The sequence below is a fragment of the Coturnix japonica genome, chromosome 2 (assembly GCF_001577835.2).
Source record: "Coturnix japonica isolate 7356 chromosome 2, Coturnix japonica 2.1, whole genome shotgun sequence".
Lineage (NCBI taxonomy): Eukaryota > Metazoa > Chordata > Aves > Galliformes > Phasianidae > Coturnix > Coturnix japonica.
This window is the reverse complement of record NC_029517.1, coordinates 71,429,706-71,444,896: the sequence shown is the minus strand read 5'-3', so window position 1 is coordinate 71,444,896 and position 15,191 is coordinate 71,429,706. Positions and strand designations below refer to the sequence as shown.

Below are 15,191 nucleotides of genomic sequence, written 5' to 3'. Positions count from 1 at the left end.
TGGCTGTCCCATAGGCAGTTTGAAGCAAAAGGGAATGACTCATTTGAAATCCAGAAATTTCTCAACAAAACTTTCAATGCTCTGAAGATAAAGGTAAGAAAGATAAAGATAAAAAATTATGAGGACAGTGATAGTGGCTGAGAAGATTGGTTTTCAAAACCAAAAGCCATTAGCTGAATTATGAAAACTGAAGAAAGCAATCTGTGGTAAACTTTGATTTTGCAGTCAATCATTTCCTTCTACATATGAGATAGTTCATGTATGATGTGGATGATATAGCACCATCATTAATAAATTACAGTGGTTGAAATTTTCTGTACTGAACTGGGAAGAAAAATAACACAATCAGAAGAAGAGGTCAACCACCACAAATACAGCAAATAATGGTTCATCAAAATACATATATAATTTTTCTAGCTCTGGAATGATGATGCATTCAGATTTTAAATGAAAATGTAATAAAATAATTTCACTATCTTTAGAGCCCCAAGACTGTCAATAACGTAACATAAATGTGAAAAGAGTATGGTCATTTCATTTCAAATTCTGTCTATTTTACAACATAAAAGTTAACTGCTGCGTGTGAGACAGTCAGTTTTCTTGTGTAAATCATTTGCAACTGACATCAGTCTTTAACTCAATGAGAACTATTTATTTGCATGTGTTTCTCTACATTTCCCAAGTATGGGGTACATTTTCACATTTTATGTTTATGTTTAGCAAAATAGAGACCAAAGCCCTGATATTTTACAATTTTGGAAATCCAAAAGTGGAACCCAGCATTTTTGTCATAGTTTTACCTTTGAGGCATGACATGTGAGTCAGTCACTGGCTTAAACAATTCATGTAGTTTCAATAATATAACTTTAAATCATTCTATTTATGAAATATGGAAAGCATTACATTTTAACAAGCTTTATCTTATCAATTAGTAAACCTTTTAATGCCTTCTTATTTTACTATGAAGTTCTAAGCCAGAAATCATTGTGACAAGTTAATGATCTTGAGTTTAAAGTTTAAACTGGGACGTTACTTAGGTCACAGTATGAATGAAAACAAAAATCTTTTTATAAACTTCCTCCCTTTTGGTGCACAAAGCATTTCCCATTCTGTGCCTCTGTGGGTGTCAGCTGGTCCTTGGCAGTAGAAGACATGTTCTTACATTCTCAGACTCCATGGTTGTCATCTATAGTGAGAAGAACAGTTAATAAAGTACAATAGCAGTGAGTTCTTCACCAGCTACCCACATTTGTTGATACACTGTCCTGAAGGGTTTGTGATTTCACTCATTAGTTATGCAGCAAAAAATCTGAATCCTTTCAAGCATTACAAATGTCAGCTCTAACAGAAGCACAAGAGCTTAAAAATGGATCAAAGCTGACTTTTCTGGCTCCTGGTCTGCCTCACAAAATTCCTGATTTGTGTATGTATGAATGAACATAAAATGGGAAGACACAAGTTTTAACAAGAGAATTTAACCTTTTGCTTTCATTTAGAAAAAAAAGACTGCCAAAAAATTAAGGTCTCTCCCATGTTGACCAACAATCTGTAGTATGGGAGCTCAAAAAATTCAGAGATTTTTACCTGCATGTATAATTTTATTTCAAATATGGTTTCATACAATAATTTGATGTAATGAGGAGGAGCTTTTCCAATTTTTTTCTTTTTTTTTTATTTTCTTTTGTAGTTAGCATTCAAGTCAGAGCACCAGTGACACAGCATCCTTTTCAGATACATTATTAGCTTTGCTCATTTTATCATGGCTTGGTTCTTATCTTCCCATGCTCTAAAGGCTGTGGCTGCAAACTGCTGCCCCTTTGCAGAGACTGCCTGGAAGCCCTAGAGGAAGCCCGGAAGACCTGTACACATCCACTCACTGAATCAGTGTGAATGAAGGATGTGAGGAAAGGAGGCTGCATAGTATCACTTCTGAGCAATCACCTCTTCACGTACTTTCTGAGCCTGAGCGCAAATGAGGAGACGCTCCAGTCACACTGATTTCTACATGTCAACGCCTTTTCCTTTACACATGATGACTAGCTCCTTTTTGATCTTTGTGCATTTCACTTCCAATCTAATATGTCACATAATATTAACAGACATAATTAACTGAGAAGTTGATCCTGCTCCCATTCAGGACAAGAGGAATTGGGCTTTGAGTGAAAAGAGGAGGAATAAGAGTTGGTAGGGTCAAAGGTCATCCAGTTTAAAGAAATTTATCTAGGTTCACTTTAAAAACCACATAAATCTTTCTCTCTTCACACTGGGGACAGACAGCGAGGGAAGTAAAAGGGTGGCAAAAGATTTGCAGACAGTTTTTCATTGGGAAGCAAATGTAAAAAGAAGAGAAACCCCCCTCATTTTATTGTTTTGCCTGTTTCTATGACTTTTGTTTTTCATTTTCCCTGTAAAGTTTGGAAGGGAAGGAAATAAAACAGCCTGTATTCAGACTACGATTATTGCAAACTTGCAAAGATCAGAGGTGCCCAACAGACTCCTATGAAAACCTTGGGCTGTATACTGCAACACATTATGTTGTGTTACAGTATGCTCATTCATCATATGGCCAAATACCAGGTACTGAAGTTTATATGCTGGATACATATCCCAGCAGTTTATCTGCACTTCAGCAAGGTTATTGTGGCAAATACGACCTAGCACTGCCACTGGAGTATGACCAATGTGTGTCTATATTCTACTCCCAGCACACAAACAGAAAAACAACTGCATCACAGTGAGGGAGCTTACCTTTTAATTATATTATGGTTGCACATTTGGTCATTTGAAAGTACATGGAGAGCATGCAACTTTAAAGAAAGGTCATCAAAGGAAGTCCAAAAATGTTGTCTGGCTCAGAATTTAGCCATTCAGAATCTGTATGGCTCCCAGAAAAAGTTAGGAAGAAAGATCCAATGACACTTGTGTTTGCAGACCACAGCAGTCTGCACCCAGACAAAGAGCTGGGAGTAACCCCTCTTGGAGTAGCTCAATCAGCTGAAGCTGAGAGGATGAAGATTTGTCAAAAGGTTTATGTACTCTGGTCTGCTACCACAGCATTGGACAATCTAATTTATATACCAAGCAGAAAAGTCATAGGAAAGAGTGATGCTTCCATGACTCTCTGCACCTTTCTATTTGTGCAGAGTTTATACAGGACAAACTAATTATTTCATTCCTCAAAACAGCTTTCATATCACTTCAAACATCCTTCCACTGATGGAAAGCTGAACCACTGTAAAGATAAAGCCTTTGATGTCAGTGCAGAGGAACTTTGGCTAGTGAGCATTTTTGCATATGTGGTATTTGAAGAATCCTTTGACACAACAGACTCTTGAAAGCCGAAAGCTTAAAAATATACTAAAATACCTTGTTTCTTTGCTCAAAGCTGTTTTCTGAACGCTATTCAATTTACATCTATTTAGTGTTTTATTTAATAACAGGGACTGAAATAACAGTATGAAATATTATTACAACAGAAATCTATAGTAAGGTTTTGTCCTGTAGATATTCATGGATAACACCAGTAGGAAGCAGCAAGAACACCCCATTTACAATACCATTATTACTATATTGATTAGGATACAACTATTAAACTTCATTGCTTTGATTTAGATTTTAGAACTTCACAGAAGGCATAAAACCTTTTCTGCAGTGCAGTCCTGTTTGCAAAACAGTATTTATGTCTAATGGTATTTGTCAGTACTGGTGGTCAAGGAACTGTGGAAACTGCTGCTGTCTGAATTTTTCCTTCAGAATTTCTGGGCACTTAAAAAGTTTCAACCTTGTCACGTTTTCAAGGCTTCTGTAGGATGGTATCAGTATATACTTCTTAAGTCTGCCAGAGGAAGATGCTGATTATTGTAAAAGGGAAACATTTTCTTGATGTTGGAGTGATGTGGAGGGAAAGAAGGAGCTAAGGTCATGGTTTAGCACTAAAATGGCTGCCAGGCTTATAATGGCAAGTACCGAGGATCTCCAGTGTGAAATATATATATTTCTTTTTCTGACAGGATGTGCACAATATAATTACACTCTCTTGCTGTTGGTTATTTTATTTGAGTTGTTTAAATCAGCTTTTCTTTGATTTAACTGGGATTTTTTTTTTTTTATTTTTTCCTGACAGTAATTTTGGTTCTTTTTAAAGGAAATTCAAATTTAATATAATAATAAAATTAAATAAATATAAAGTCTATTTCATCAGGGATAGAGAGATGTTCATGTGCTGCGGAGCCAGAAAAAGTAAATGCTTATACCTATCTTTTTTTTTTTTTCCTTACTAGTATGTGTGTGTATATGTGAATATGTATCAAAACATAAAACCTTTAGTACTTTGGAAAGAATATACAATTATGAGGGAAAATAACAAATTAACTTTATCCTTCTTGTAGGTTCAGTGCTGAGCCAGCTGCAGTACATTCCAAAATAATACTTGATGCTACTTTGAAGGTCTAACAAGCACTCAAAGTGCTATAAAACAGCAACAAAAAGTAAACTTCTGTTTGTTCACTAGGGGTTAGGGCTTCTGTCTCATGGACATATCCTCAGAGTTGAAGTTAGTATAATGGGTCCTGCTGTAGATCTGACATCAGGAAAAAGTTGCTGGTGCAGAAGCACCACAGCTCTGACAGGCACTGGCCAAGATCTGTGTCTTGACCTTTTTTTTTTTTTTTACTTGTTTGAAAGATGTTATTTGTAGGATGGGACCAACAAGATTTCAGCACCTTAAGTCCACATAATGAACTTCCTTCTCTGATTCCTTAACTTTGGTTTCTGCCCCTGCATTTTCTTTCTCTGCATCAGAGGCTGTTCAAATAGCCAATACAGAGTTTGAACTCTGTTCTTAAAGAAACACATATTTCAGCTGATATAGAGCCAATTGACATTACAGAAAACAGAGAAAATCACTCCCAAACAGGTAGGAAGGTGCTTCTGAAATAACCCCAAATTTTGGTAAAAGTGATGCCATTTCCCCTCAGCTATTTTCTAAATCATAACTCACTTATGTGTGATAAGAGCTAAGGCAGGAATTTTGCCTGTGAATTAGGCAGGGAAGTTAAATGTGGAGAAGAAAAAGGAAGGAAGGACTGCCTAGCTCACCTTTCACAGACAATGGCACTTTTGTCATTTTGCCTGTGCCCTAAATAGACTAGATTCGGTAGCTTTGAATTCATGACACTCCTTCTCACACTGCTCTGCAGCTCATAATAAGCTAGTATCTTAGCAGTCTTTTATTTTTTCCTTCCCACCCCCCCCCCCCCCCCCCTTTTTTTTTTTTTTTTTTTTTTTTTTAAATTGGCTAGGAAGGCAGGCAAGCTTTACAACCAAAACAATCAATTTCAAGCTGCCGAACCCAATAAGGCCAGTTTGAGAGTGACCCTTTAAATTGAGTGTGAAATTGGGAGATGGAGCTGCCCTTTCCTACTGCAGAGCTGGTGGAGAAACCATCACTTCCTTTTGTAAGTGGGTGCATTAATAGTTGTGCTGTTCTTGCAGACATTATGTGCTAACAAAACTATGTGTGCCTGGTTCTGTAGCAGGTTACAGGGGAAAAACAAAGCAAAGGCCATCTGGCTCCACTAGTTAGTATGTATAATGTCCAGATACTAATGCCTAATGCACTTGTAAATATAAGTTTTCTCTCTCTCAGGGTCTGATTTTAATTTGTGTAATATTCCCGTTAATAACAACATCTAATTAAGACATCCATTAAAAGTCCGTAACGTTAATTTAACAGGGAGAAAATCTAATAGAGTTCTTAGAGTGGCACTGGCATTTTTCCAATAAATTAATGTTACAAACTTTTAAAAGGATGTCTTAAATAGGCATCATTAGTGGTGGGAATATTAAACAAATTAAACTCAGACCTTTAATATGAGGTGGGAGCCTATTTATGAATCCAAGTAAAGGTGTCTGCTATGCCTTTCAACCTATTTAAAATGTTCAATAGGAAGCATAAGTTTGTGCAAAATTCATGATACTGAAGTTTCTACGTAGTAAATGCTCAAATGAATGTCTTTTTTTTTTCTTTTTCTTTTAAACAGTATCTCTTTTGCTGGCCGTGTGTTCTACACATTGCTTGTCTGACTGCTGTTGTTTTTCTTTTTAACAGTGACCTTCTGGCCTATTAAATTTCCTCCTTTGGGTTATTTTTGTTGTTGTTTAAAGGGTGTGATCATGAATGCAAAGGATGAACAGTCCCTCCTACTGCTAGGCAAAAGCCTTGATGATTTAGAAACAGATTCCTGGGTTAGGCTAAAGAGGGACAGGTTGTATCAGGGATGCATAGATTTTAAAATGCTTCCAATAGTTTAAGTTCATATTGTATCTGCAATAAGATAAGATACAATAAGATAAGATACATGATTCTGCTTAGACAAGCCAACAAAACTGTTCAATAGATGAATTTTTTAAAGGTAGCTTTTGGTTTACAAGTTGAATACAGATAGAATATTTTCCAGCATAAACACTGGATTGCACAGCCTCTTTTACTCTTGAGGTGAGGATGAAAGGAAGAGCTACATATGAAAGAAGCTAGTCAGATACTCAGTGTAGTACTGGGAAAAGATCAACATGTGACAGTCTTTATGTTGAGCTCCGTCTATAACAAAAACATCATCTATTGCTAAATGCTTCAGTACGAATACAACAAAATGTAATGAAACAGCAGTGAGTGAGTAGAGCAGTGTAGCGTGATCACTAAGCAAGCTGTGACAAATGCAATTCCTCAAATTTTTAGTCTGTATTGAGGTTTTCTAAGCACTCAGCAGCAAATACACTTAGGTTCAGTGTCCATAATAGATACCAGGATAGGATCTTTCCATGAGCAGACAGTATTTGACTTCACTGAGCTTGTGTCACCCACAGACTGCATGCTGTGAGAAACATATTTAGAGAGGTCTGATCTACTGTAAATACTGTGATGGGCATTCATTCAAGCTTACAAATACTCACAACTCACTGAGTAGTACATTAGGCAAAAGGCTAAACAATCTGTTTGACAGTTGTTTTCACATTTACCTTGATATATAGGTACACTTCTTTGCCCGTGACCTCAGATTTCAATATGTGAATTTATAAACAGGTTGAAGTAGGTGTACTTGAGGTTCCCATGAATAAAATCTGCCCTACTAACTTCCAGTCATTCCCAAGCTGGTGCAGACAGGATGGTACAGTCCTCTCCCAAACCAGGTCTATGCAGACCCAGAGCTGGGATGTGAACTTGTGTCCAACAGTTTTGTTGGATTTAAGGGCTTATGAGCTCTACTTAATGATATACATCTGCATTTTTACCTTTTTTCAGGAAGCCTTGGTGCTATCTCCTGCTCACAGGGCTGACACACATGGACTTCCATGGGCTCACAAGTACTTGCCTGGACACTGAGACTTTAAGGAGAAGAGGTAGCTTTGCATCACCATCCCAAGAGCATTCTGCTCATGGAATACAGACTACAAAGATGAAGAACTGAAAAAACAGAACAGCCACCTAACCTCATCAACTTCAGTGTTTATTAATAATAAATATTTGGATGTGGGAGAGTTGTCTGGAATTTGAATCCCTGTTCCTGCAAGCCAAGATGTTCACATGTTCACCTCTCAAACTTCAACAATATTTGACTAAGCCTTAATTAAAAGTAATGTTGTTTTCTTTTACTAAAAAACAACAACAACAACAATAATAATAATAAATAAATAAATAAATAAATAAAATAATATGTTAGCTTAATTTGGAAGTCTTAACAAGAAGGAAAATACAGAAAAAAATAAATGCACCGGGCTACAGAAAAATCAGGTTTTGATTTTGCTGGGTAAATTGAATGACAAATTGTAACAAACAGTGAGCTTGCAAATGGATTTATTATTAATCTTTTTGGTATCTATTTAGTTACAGTTTTCAGATGAGACTAGACGTTCTACACTACTTGACTGCTGAAATACTCCAGTGTCCAAGAAGTCCAGGAGGAAAAACTCCTAGTATGCCATTGAACAGATTGGTTTTCTTCCTTTGTTCCACAATAAACTGCTGTAAGTTGGGAAAATATACAGCCATTTGTATCATTCTACAGACAGAAATTGTTAAGCAGTGATAACTTTATAGCCAATACAGGGTCTCAGGAAGACTGTAGAAACATATGTTACCTAAAGCAATTAGATTGTTGTTACAGAGATATTAGAAGAAAATTTTTATAGTGTTAAGGAGTGTTAAAACAGAAACAAACAAACAAAAAAAAGAAACAAACAAATAAAACCCAAAACAAAACAACAAAAACAAAACACACACAAGGACAAGAACATTTTGTTCCTGAGCTTTCTCCTAATATCATGTGGACAAAATCATCATGCAATTTCACTGCTACTAATTTTAAAAATTGAAGGCTGATAAAGTAAAATGTGCAACCATCATAAGTGCTGTTATTCACTTTTATGCTTCCCCTTTTTACACCCAGATATTACCTAAAAATGCTTCAGCATGATCTTCTGTGTGCATGGTCACACACATTCACACATAACTTCAATACACCCATGAGACATAAAGAATAATGAATAAAATCCCTGAAAGCAACCAGTAAACTACCACCTATTCAATTCTCCCCCACCCAGGTTTTTCACAGTGTTGTAAAGGCATTACTATTGGCTGAGGTACTCAGCAACATCTTTCCCTCAGCTTGTGAGCAGATGATTTGGAATGTGAGGACTAGGGGAGCAATGTCTCTCCCACTGTAAGCAAAGATCAGGTTTGCAACCACCTGAAGAACCTGAACATCCATAAGGTTATGGATCCCAATGAGATGCATCCAAGAGTTGTGAGAGAAGTGACTAACATAGTTGTTAAGCCTCTCTTGATTACATTTGAAAAGTCACGACAGTCAGGTGAACACCCTGATGACAGGGAAAAAGGCAGTGTTGCACCCATTTTTAAGAAGGGTAGAAACTACTGGAAACTACTGACCTGTCAGTCCCACCACTCTCCTGGGAGTGACCATAGAGCAGATCTTCCTGAAAGCACCGCCAAAATACATGGAAGAGGGAGAAGTGATATGGCTTCAACAAGGCCAAGTCTTACCTGAACAACCTAGAGGAATTCTATCGTGGCATAACTTCTTTAGTGGAAAACAGAAGAGCTATTGATGTCATCTATCTGGACTTCATTAAGGCCTTTGAGATAGTCCTCCATAAAATCATTCTCTCCAAATTGTGAAGATATTTATTTGATAGGTGGACTGTTTGGTGGATGAGGAAATGGTTGCAACATCATACTCTCTGACTCACAGTGGTCAGTGGCTCAGTGCCTGGATGGAGATCAGCAATGAGTGGTGTCTCTCAGCAGTTTGTTCAGCACTGGACTGTCACCGTCTGGACTGTCACATCAGTGACATCAATAACGAGACTGAATGCACACCCTGAAAGTTTGTGGATGGCATCAAGCTATGTGGGGCAGTTGACATGCCTGAGGGATGGGATGCCATTTAAAGACACCTAGTCAGGCTCAAATAGTGGATCCAGGTGAACCTCATGAAGTTCCACAAAGTCAAGTTCACGGTCTTGCATCTGGGTCAAGGCATTCCTCACTATCTAGATAGGCAGGGAGATGTAAGGCTAGAGCACAGCCCTGGAAAAAAGGACTTGGAAGTACTGACTGATCTTCAGAAGAAGATAGGCAAAGCAGCATTTCCACAAACACCACTGAAGGAATAAATTATTCAGTTGTCTACCCTACTGATTCCCAGAGGATTGCTTTCATTTGTTCCACATACAGTGCTGGCTCAAAACATTCCCTTTTAGGAAAGCTTTTCCATGCCTGAATTTATACTTGGATATTCCTCAGAAACTGAAGCAGTCAGACCAAAACAGTCTTTCTCTCTTTTTTTCTTGCGGTCCTATCTCCATATGCATATATGAAATCTCTATCTCCTCTTCTATCTAGAATTATACAACTAGCACCTGGCTTGAAGGGCAATAGCAGTAAACTATAGCTCAAAGGAGACTGCAAATTTCTTGGAGTGGGGAGCTGTCTCCTTAATTAGTCTGGAAAAAAATCACACCAACATATGACATTATAGGAATAATAAATAATAGTAAAAATAGTTCCTGAAAGTGGGTTGGTATTGCCCGAAGGAAAAGCCTTAGAAGATGTGAGGATGACAATTCCCAGCACTAAATATGAGTGAGTTAAGCAACAACTCCAGGAAGGACCTTGTCAAGCTGCAGATTGCTTCCAAGCCTGATACCTGAGAATGCATCTACTCCAGGTACAGTCACTAGAGATATTTTCTCTGTTAAGATATATAGTAAATTCTGCTTTAAAATGACAAGGTAAAAAGTGAGAAATAGTGAGGTAACTTCCTTGACTGAGCAGCGCAGAGGGATGCAGAAATGTCCTTGGACTGACCTTCATGGGCTTTCTTCTTCTTTCTTCTTTTTTAAATGGAGAAAGAGCACAAAGGCAATCCAGTAAGACTGCACTCAAGGCCTAACAATGTAATGATAGCCTTTGGAAAACAGCTGTGCAAGGATACCGACAGATTCATCAGGTATGGTGTGGTCATACTGCAGGTCTGCCTCAGTGAAATGGTTTAAGCTCTTTTACAGCTGCTTAACCTAGGCGAGAATGGGAAGGGGCAGAGAGAGGCTGGGAATTTCTCTATCAGAGGCTGCAACACTCTGCTCTCCCATGAGAATACTCTTGGAGTCTGATCTGTTTAGCAATGCAAGACATAGCTTGCCTATTAAAGCCAAACAAAGGGTATAGAAAAAAAAATAACCTGCCTGAATACAGCTTATTTGGTGGAATTTACACATTTCTGTTAATGAATTAAATTGCTAGGTACTGAAGTGATGTATCTCAGCAAAACCCATTCACTGGAAACCAGAAACAAACATTAACTTCCAGCCAAATTCTCTAGACCATACTTAGTGTTTACTTAGTCTAAGCTTCCAGCAACTTAGACAGAAGTTTTGCCTGAATAAAAACTGTTAGATTTGGTTCACTATGAGATTGTAAAGACCACATATATAGATATCTTCACAAATTCTCTCTCTCTCTCTCTCTCTCTCTCTCTCTCTCTTTTTTTTTTTTCTTTTTTCTTTCAATCTTGATGTATTCCATGAGGGTGTTTTTCTCTTTCCCTTTCTCTCTCTCCCTTTTTTTTTTTTTTCTTCTTCTTTTATTTTTTAACGAACAGAAATTCCTGTAGGGTACTTGAGACTTCACAGCCCATTTTCAGTGAAGCTTCAGTTCCACAGATTGCAATAGCAAATCTTTTAACTTTAGCAAGGTCCTGACTTTTATTCTAACATCTGAAGCAGACTAGAGTAATGGCTGATCAGTGTTTACAGTGAGCAAAGCAGGGAAAGTTTCCATGAACACTGTTCTTTTTCTCTGATGCTATAAGGCATTAAACAGAAAAAAATTTGGCATTTCAGAAGTACTCGACTCTGAAGTTTTGTAGACTATTGCCTGCATTGCTTTTTGCTTCTGGGCAGACTCCCTGAATGCATGCTCCCATTCACCCATGATTTAGAGACTTCACCAACTGCTACCAGTAACCAAGCTCCTGGCAAGCACGCTGCTGCTGCCAGTCATGCGACCATATCAGACTTTAATCCCTTCAAATAATAAATATCATTCCGCTTCCTTTTTTATTATTATTTTTTTCTTTTCCCCCTTTGGACATACACAATTTTTACCATTGTTTTTTCCCCCCATGTATGTGTTATGGAAACAACAATGTCTTTTTGGCAGCTGAAAGTCACTTACTGAGTCCAAACACAAATTCTTTCTGTTTTGTTCCAGAATTAAGATCTAACTCATAGCATCTTTCCTAGTAGCCACAAGGATGTTTAAGGACACGTGCCCAAATTCACTTTTCACCAGTTAATGTATATTTGAAGGCAAAACAATGAAGCCATAAAACCAGGTCAGTTTCTACAAAAATCTCAGAAAAATGCAAGAAATAAAAATCTGAAAGCCTTCTGTGAAGCATGTCATTTACTAAAGTTGCTATGGAATGAATTCCAATACGAAAATCTAGATCCACAGTAGCAGTAATGAAACATAACTAAAACGGTAATTAGTATAGGTATCATACTTATTATTTTGACAGAAAACTTGTATGTATGGAAAATACTAATTGTTTATCCTTGCTTATATTAAGACACCCAAAAATTCCTGTCAGTCTCATTGTTATTATTAAATAATAATTTTTGACAGCAGTTTCTGTGTAAGATTTTGGAAAGCAAATGATACCCTGACATTAAATTCATTTTCATGGAAAATAATTTTAAAAGAGAGAGGAGGGAGGGAGGGAGAGAAAAAGAGATGAAAAAATATATAAGATAGCATCATTAAGCTCTTAAGAATAATAAATATTCCATATTGATGACAGAGAAAAGAAGCCAGCAGCCTGACTGGAGATTAAATGAGAAATACAGTTTTTGACTATTTTAATATTAAGAAATGCATTCATAAAACAATCATTGCACTTGAATGACACAGGGACAGATCCAAATCTACATCAAGCTAGACATACAGAGATCACTGAGAAAAATCAAGACAAAACAAGATGTTTGGTGACTGAACTGTGAAATTCAGTATTCAGAGCTTCTACTGGAGAATAATTCCCATTTTTTGTTTGTTTGTTTGTTTGTTTTTGTTTTGTTTTTGTTTGGAGAGTTGAAAAGAAAACAGAAAGGCAAAACAGCTTCCTGAATCAATATTGGAAGTAATAGAGATATAAGGAAAATCTAAAATGCTACATACTTATTTTGAGTACCTTGTTCTCCATGGTGGTTATATTTTATCTTCTGAACAGGAAGATTATTATCACCTATTTATTGAAAAATCAGGAACATAAGTTAAGTGCTTGTCTCTTAGTAGTCATAGGGAAGACAATGCCCCCTCCCTTCAGGTCAACCTGAAATACTGCTCATCTTATGCTTGCTATAAATTAATCAGTCCAGATCTTAATGCCTTGTTTTTGAAAAAGAAAGGAGGTAGGGATTACACAAGTCAGATAAGTATTTCTTTATTTATTTTTGTTTGTTTGTTTTTTTCTTTGTTTTGTTCATATATGTATATTGGAAATTACCTACATTTTGCATTATTCATATTTTCAAACAAAATTTCCCAAAGTTATTATATGTTTAACTGAGATACATGCTTCCCAGACTGATTTTTACAAGAAATAATAGCAAATGTGAAAAATCCTATAGCAATCATGAGAATTTTTCTTCTTTTATATAAATGTGGAAACTAGAGTGCTCTGTTGAGTGGTCTCAGAAAGGTCATTGAGGGCAAGAGATGATATAAACAGTCATCTAAGAGCTTGGCAAATCAATCATAATTAACATTCAGAGATACTTCCTGCATGCAAAGCCCCCAGAGGGAAAGGTCACTAGAGGAGATCACTGGACAACTTGAAGATGTGAGAGCTAACAGGTTTCCTCACTCCAGACTCCCCTTTGGTTTGATCAGTTTCTGCACTCACTTTCAGTGCCATCTGACACCGGAGCTGCTTGGGGTGCTGTGGGGAGGGAGTGGGACAGGCATTTTGACATGTCAAAATATATTCTGGATATTGGATGTACCTATCTTGAATATAGTGCAACAACTAGGAAGTGCCCTGTTTCTTTTCTTTACAAAACCACAGATATTTTGTTTCAAGACACCATGGATATTAAAAGCTAGAACAACCCCATGATGTGTAACATCACTGATCATTTTAGGCTTAGGCTCTAAGAGAAATGAACAGAAAAAAGAGGACTCTGCCACTGAGAAACTTGGTTGCAGCTCCATACTTTTATGTTCTAGTGAAGGCTGCAGTCCTTTGGGGGACTTATGAGAGAGTGAAATATGCACATACCTACAGCATTCAAGAGGTAAATATGCCTGGAAACAGACCCACCTTCACAGAGAGTGCATTTTCAGCATCCTCAGGTCATGTGGCAGTCAAATGAGCATGACACGAAGAATGAATGTGACACACTTAGTACTCACTGATGTGAAGAATGCAACCCAGATTCCTGAAATCCACAAGGTTCAATACACAACAGACCTTCTCTGTAGATCATCAATGAAGATTTATCACAGGAGCAAAACCACAGCCTCGATCTGTTAGATTAATCAACAGTTTCCACACAGTTTAGATGTGACAGTAAAGTACAATACAGCCAATACAACAGAGGCACTCTTAGATTTGCGGTTACAGTAAGTCTGTTATTTAAAGCTTCTACACAATAAATTACTTTTTTTTTCCCCCTAGTACTACACATTTAAACAAACAAACAAACGAAAAAGATAAAGAATGTAAAAAAAAGATAAAGAATTGCTAGGGAAGCTGGAAGCTCAGGGGTCTGCTATGGTAGGTGCCTGCCATATGCATAGTGACAGTTAATGTTTCTACTGCATCTTTCAGTCCCAGCTGTTTAAATTTGGGTGACCAGCTTGATAGTGATAGCAACTGAGCACAGACCACTGTTATATTGTGTTGTCTTGTCCCTTATTAACTCAAAACCCCATTAGGTTCAATTCTATGTGCTTCCAAATCTAGGCTGTGGATATAATCTGTGTTCCTGCCTCCACTTCAAGGCTGTTGGGATTTTACCCTTGCATAGTGGAAAAGTATGCAAATAATAGATGAGCTATCTCTACTGCAGCAGTAAACAATAGCTGTTCTACTGAAAAACTGGTATTTCCTCTTAGCTAGACAGAAACTGTTGTGAAGATGGCTGGCATTAATTCATAAATGTGTATTTCCATGAACTAGTTGAATGTCTGGAATCATGGACTGGAATGAGGTATTTTACTTTAGAAAAATTTATACTGAATTTGATTACCTTAGAAGCATTCACAGTAATAATGTAGTATAGCAAATGGGAGTAAAAAAAGTACTTGACAACAGAATTAACATTATTCTAATAACAGTTCTTATATGCTCCTTATTCTGTTCTGTCATTTCCTTCTATGAGCTTCATGTTAAACTCAATGATTAGAATGAATGTATGTATCTCACAAATCAAGCCAAGTTCCACTTAGATTCTGGAAAAAAATACACTTACTATGTAACAAACCCAATGAATGCGTAACCAATTTAAATGCAATTTAAATACTATTATAAGGGTGAAGCATAATTAATTTTAAAATCATATTTAAGTGTTTTTTAGTTTGTGATCTCTTGCCTCATTTAACGTGAAGA

At 37.0% G+C, this 15,191-nt stretch overlaps 1 long non-coding RNA gene across 1 annotated transcript; it reads right to left on the bottom strand.

Annotated features, from left to right (window-relative positions):
• Positions 1 to 492: 492 nt before the first annotated feature.
• LOC107309750 lies at positions 493 to 14,094 on the bottom strand. The gene is made up of 3 exons (XR_001553318.1): positions 13,902 to 14,094; positions 12,771 to 12,824; positions 493 to 1,186 (listed from the first exon to the last, which is right to left on the bottom strand). It is a non-coding gene; the product is annotated as an uncharacterized LOC107309750 (long non-coding RNA).
• Between the last annotated feature and the right edge of the window lie 1,097 nt (positions 14,095 to 15,191).